Source organism: Schistocerca cancellata, unplaced genomic scaffold (assembly GCF_023864275.1).
Source record: "Schistocerca cancellata isolate TAMUIC-IGC-003103 unplaced genomic scaffold, iqSchCanc2.1 HiC_scaffold_376, whole genome shotgun sequence".
NCBI classification, from domain to species: domain Eukaryota; kingdom Metazoa; phylum Arthropoda; class Insecta; order Orthoptera; family Acrididae; genus Schistocerca; species Schistocerca cancellata.
In genome coordinates this window covers 5001-10000 of record NW_026046394.1, presented here as the reverse complement: position 1 = coordinate 10000, position 5000 = coordinate 5001, and the positions used below count along the sequence as shown (strand labels likewise).

Below are 5000 nucleotides of genomic sequence, written 5' to 3'. Positions count from 1 at the left end.
CGTTGTGCCTTAACGTAACCCACGTTGTGCCTTAACGTAACCCACGTTGTGCCTTAACCTAACCCACGTTGTGCCTTAACGTAACCCACGTTGTGCCTTAACCTAACCCACGTTGTGCCTTAACCTAACCCACGTTGTGCCTTAACCTAACCCACGTTGTGCCTTAACCTAACCCACGTTGTGCCTTAACCTAACCCACGTTGTGCCTTAACCTAACCCACGTTGTGCCTTAACCTAACCCACGTTGTGCCTTAACCTAACCCACGTTGTGCCTTAACCTAACCCACGTTGTGCCTTAACCTAACCCACGTTGTGCCTTAACCTAACCCACGTTGTGCCTTAACCTAACCCACGTTGTGCCTTAACCTAACCCACGTTGTGCCTTAACCTAACCCACGTTGTGCCTTAACCTGCTCTGTAATTGGCATATGACACGTTACATTAATCTAGTGTTGTCTAACCACAACCCTCTGAATATAGTTCGCTACTCGCACCGCCCACCCTCTTGTGTGTCGTTTCATGTTGAACACTTCGCAAGTGTTGCTTACTTTTTACATGCTCCCGCTGTACACTGTAATGTGGACAACTGCAGGATGTACATCGCCCCCCCCCCTCCACCCTGCCTTCGCACGCTGGTCGTTCAGGTGCTTGCGTGTTCAATGCCCTTCGCAGCTGTTCACTGGCATTCGCATGTCGAAGCGCTCAGTCTACGTCGTGGTACGGCCTGTGTCCACTGTCCGCTGATATCGTAAGCTTAATCCTCACATTGTACTGCACATAGGTCCGTATGTACTGAATGATACGCTGTGGCACATGTGTGACCGTACGACTGCGCCCAACAACAGCGAACCATACGGTCCAAATGTTGTGCACTCAGCCACGTGCCGTCTCCCCATAACAGCTACATTGCAGTGTGGTACGCCATAGAGACGTGTGGGAGTAACGGACGCCCTGGATGGCGATCAGCATGAGCCGTCTGTTGATGTAGTGGCGCGTGTATTCAAACGTAGTCGTCTCTTCTCACACAGTGTGATAGCATGGTGCACCGCGTTCCACATCTGCGACATGGTACAGATGCTGGTTGACAGTCGGTCTCGTAATGGACATCGCATACGTAGGGGGCCACCTCCCACGTGTTCTCTAGTCGTGCACATTTTGTTGCGTGTATGTGGGCAGACGTAGTGTGTCGTGACACCTAACAGACAGGTATGCAATAATCGTTGCATTTGCAAACTGGGATGGACGTCTACGTTTGCTGGTGACGTGACGCAACGCAAATGAACAACTGGTAAACCCATTGTGGTGCGGTTGTTGTTGCTGGAGGTAAATCAGTAAGGGCAAATCTGTGTGTGAAGCGATACGCGGCGGTGGCTGGGTGGGACCGTCCCCGGCCGGTGAGGGGGGGCCGCCCGGCGTGCTGGCCGCGCGGTGCGTGGGCGCACGCGCTACAGCCGGCTGGTGGGGGCGCCCAGTGGCAGGCGCGCCGGCCGACGGACGCGGCAGGCGGCGCAGCTGCGCGCCGGGGCACCCTGCGCGCGGCGCCGGGCGGCCAAAGTGGGTCCTCGCGGGCCCGGTGCGAAGCGCGGTGGACATCTGCAGTGTGCTGGTCCGACTGAGGACTGTGTGCGTTGAGGATGCGCCGCCGCCCGGCACTCGGCGCCGCGACGCCGTCTGCTGCTCGGTCGCCCCAGCGGTTCTCGCTGGTGGTTTGTATCGCAGTTGTGCAGACGTGTTGGCACGTGCGCTGTGCTGGGAGAGTTCGCTTCGGCACCCACGTGGGGCCTTTGCCCTTCTGTGGCGCTGGCGTTGGAGCTGCCGGTCACCGTAGGTGGCGCGTGTTGTCTCCCGCCGGCAATGCCACGACAGCACGCTCCCGGGCCTCTGTCGGCAGCGGCAAGCTCAGTTGGGAGCACGGGTGGTCGCACCTAAAGCGTCTACTCGCCTAACTCCGGGCGATTGCGCCTCTCTCGAACCCGACCAAGTACTTAGGACGGCGCTGCGCGCCGCCGGGACCTGAGAGGGTTTCGAGGTGTATTGTGCAGGGGAGCTCAGCCTCCTCCTGTTTGCAGAATAATTGAGCGGACGCTTGCGTGTTCGCGCGGGCCCCTGGGACACACTCCCGGGCGGCCGGCTGCTCAGCTCTAGTTGACGCAGCTCCCTGGTTGATCCTGCCAGTAGTCATATGCTTGTCTCAAAGATTAAGCCATGCATGTCTCAGTACAAGCCGCATTAAGGTGAAACCGCGAATGGCTCATTAAATCAGTTATGGTTCCTTAGATCGTACCCACGTTACTTGGATAACTGTGGTAATTCTAGAGCTAATACATGCAAACAGAGTCCCGACCAGAGATGGAAGGGACGCTTTTATTAGATCAAAACCAATCGGTCGGCTCGTCCGGTCCGTTTGCCTTGGTGACTCTGAATAACTTTGGGCTGATCGCACGGTCCTCGTACCGGCGACGCATCTTTCAAATGTCTGCCTTATCAACTGTCGATGGTAGGTTCTGCGCCTACCATGGTTGTAACGGGTAACGGGGAATCAGGGTTCGATTCTGGAGAGGGAGCCTGAGAAACGGCTACCACATCCAAGGAAGGCAGCAGGCGCGCAAATTACCCACTCCCGGCACGGGGAGGTAGTGACGAAAAATAACGATACGGGACTCATCCGAGGCCCCGTAATCGGAATGAGTACACTTTAAATCCTTTAACGAGTATCTATTGGAGGGCAAGTCTGGTGCCAGCAGCCGCGGTAATTCCAGCTCCAATAGCGTATATTAAAGTTGTTGCGGTTAAAAAGCTCGTAGTTGGATTTGTGTCCCACGCTGTTGGTTCACCGCCCGTCGGTGTTTAACTGGCATGTATCGTGGGACGTCCTGCCGGTGGGGCGAGCCGAAGGCGTGCGACCGCCTCGTGCGTGTTCGTGCGTCCCGAGGCGGACCCCGTTGAAATCCTACCAAGGTGCTCTTTATTGAGTGTCTGGGTGGGCCGGCACGTTTACTTTGAACAAATTAGAGTGCTTAAAGCAGGCAAGCCCGCCTGAATACTGTGTGCATGGAATAATGGAATAGGACCTCGGTTCTATTTTGTTGGTTTTCGGAACCCGAGGTAATGATTAATAGGGACAGGCGGGGGCATTCGTATTGCGACGTTAGAGGTGAAATTCTTGGATCGTCGCAAGACGAACAGAAGCGAAAGCATTTGCCAAGTATGTTTTCATTAATCAAGAACGAAAGTTAGAGGTTCGAAGGCGATCAGATACCGCCCTAGTTCTAACCATAAACGATGCCAGCCAGCGATCCGCCGCAGTTCCTCCGATGACTCGGCGGGCAGCCTCCGGGAAACCAAAGCTTTTGGGTTCCGGGGGAAGTATGGTTGCAAAGCTGAAACTTAAAGGAATTGACGGAAGGGCACCACCAGGAGTGGAGCCTGCGGCTTAATTTGACTCAACACGGGAAACCTCACCAGGCCCGGACACCGGAAGGATTGACAGATTGATAGCTCTTTCTTGATTCGGTGGGTGGTGGTGCATGGCCGTTCTTAGTTGGTGGAGCGATTTGTCTGGTTAATTCCGATAACGAACGAGACTCTAGCCTGCTAACTAGTCGCGTGACATCCTTCGTGCTGTCAGCGATTACTTTTCTTCTTAGAGGGACAGGCGGCTTCTAGCCGCACGAGATTGAGCAATAACAGGTCTGTGATGCCCTTAGATGTTCTGGGCCGCACGCGCGCTACACTGAAGGAATCAGCGTGTCTTCCTAGGCCGAAAGGTCGGGGTAACCCGCTGAACCTCCTTCGTGCTAGGGATTGGGGCTTGCAATTGTTCCCCATGAACGAGGAATTCCCAGTAAGCGCGAGTCATAAGCTCGCGTTGATTACGTCCCTGCCCTTTGTACACACCGCCCGTCGCTACTACCGATTGAATGATTTAGTGAGGTCTTCGGACTGGTACGCGGCATCGACTCTGTCGTTGCCGATGCTACCGGAAAGATGACCAAACTTGATCATTTAGAGGAAGTAAAAGTCGTAACAAGGTTTCCGTAGGTGAACCTGCGGAAGGATCATTACCGACTAGACTGCATGTCTTTCGATGTGCGTGTCGTGTCGCGCAACACGCTACCTGTACGGCAGCAGCCGTGCGCCGCGTGCGGAACCACGCGTGCCTCTCAAAACTAACGGACAAAATGTTGTGTGGTACGAGCGCTGAAGCTCTGGAGCGGCTGGCCTGCGGCACCTGGCGCCTGGCGCCGGTTTTGAATGACTTTCGCCCGAGTGCCTGTCCGCTCCGGTGTGGAGCCGTACGACGCCCATCGGCCGTGAGGCCGTTGGACACAGAACGCTGGAACAGGGGCCGTCAAACGCCTCAGTCCCGCCTATGCAACTGTTTTGAAAGAGACAGTGGAAACTAAACAAAAAAGATCACCCAGGACGGTGGATCACTCGGCTCGTGGGTCGATGAAGAACGCAGCAAATTGCGCGTCGACATGTGAACTGCAGGACACATGAACATCGACGTTTCGAACGCACATTGCGGTCCATGGATTCCGTTCCCGGGCCACGTCTGGCTGAGGGTCGGCTACGTATACTGAAGCGCGCGGCGTTTGTCCCGCCTTCGGAGACCTGGGAGTGTCGTGGCCGCCTGTGGGGCCGGCCGCGTCTCCTTAAACGTGCGATGCGCGCCCGTCGCCTGGCGGTTCGCATACCGGTACTTTCTCGGTAGCGTGCACAGCCGGCTGGCGGTGTGGCGTGCGACACCTCGTACAACGACCTCAGAGCAGGCGAGACTACCCGCTGAATTTAAGCATATTACTAAGCGGAGGAAAAGAAACTAACAAGGATTCCCCCAGTAGCGGCGAGCGAACAGGGAAGAGTCCAGCACCGAACCCCGCAGGCTGCCGCCTGTCGTGGCATGTGGTGTTTGGGAGGGTCCACTACCCCGACGCCTCGCGCCGAGCCCAAGTCCAACTTGAATGAGGCCACGGCCCGTAGAGGGTGCCAGGCCC

General features: G+C 56.1%; 3 non-coding genes across 3 annotated transcripts in view; all 3 read left to right on the top strand.

Moving 5' to 3' along the window:
• Nucleotides 1-2155: 2155 nt before the first annotated feature.
• On the top strand, nucleotides 2156-4064 carry LOC126119558 (small subunit ribosomal RNA). The gene has a single exon (XR_007525870.1). It is a non-coding gene; the product is annotated as a small subunit ribosomal RNA (ribosomal RNA).
• Nucleotides 4065-4417: 353 nt separating this feature from the next.
• On the top strand, nucleotides 4418-4572 carry LOC126119557 (5.8S ribosomal RNA). Its single transcript, XR_007525869.1, has one exon. It is a non-coding gene; the product is annotated as a 5.8S ribosomal RNA (ribosomal RNA).
• Nucleotides 4573-4761: 189 nt separating this feature from the next.
• The window catches only part of LOC126119559 (large subunit ribosomal RNA), a 4221-nt gene continuing 3982 nt past the window's right edge, over nucleotides 4762-5000 (top strand). Inside the window, exon 1 of the ribosomal RNA XR_007525871.1 lies at nucleotides 4762-5000. This exon is cut by the window's right edge and continues 3982 nt beyond it. This is a non-coding gene — a ribosomal RNA (large subunit ribosomal RNA).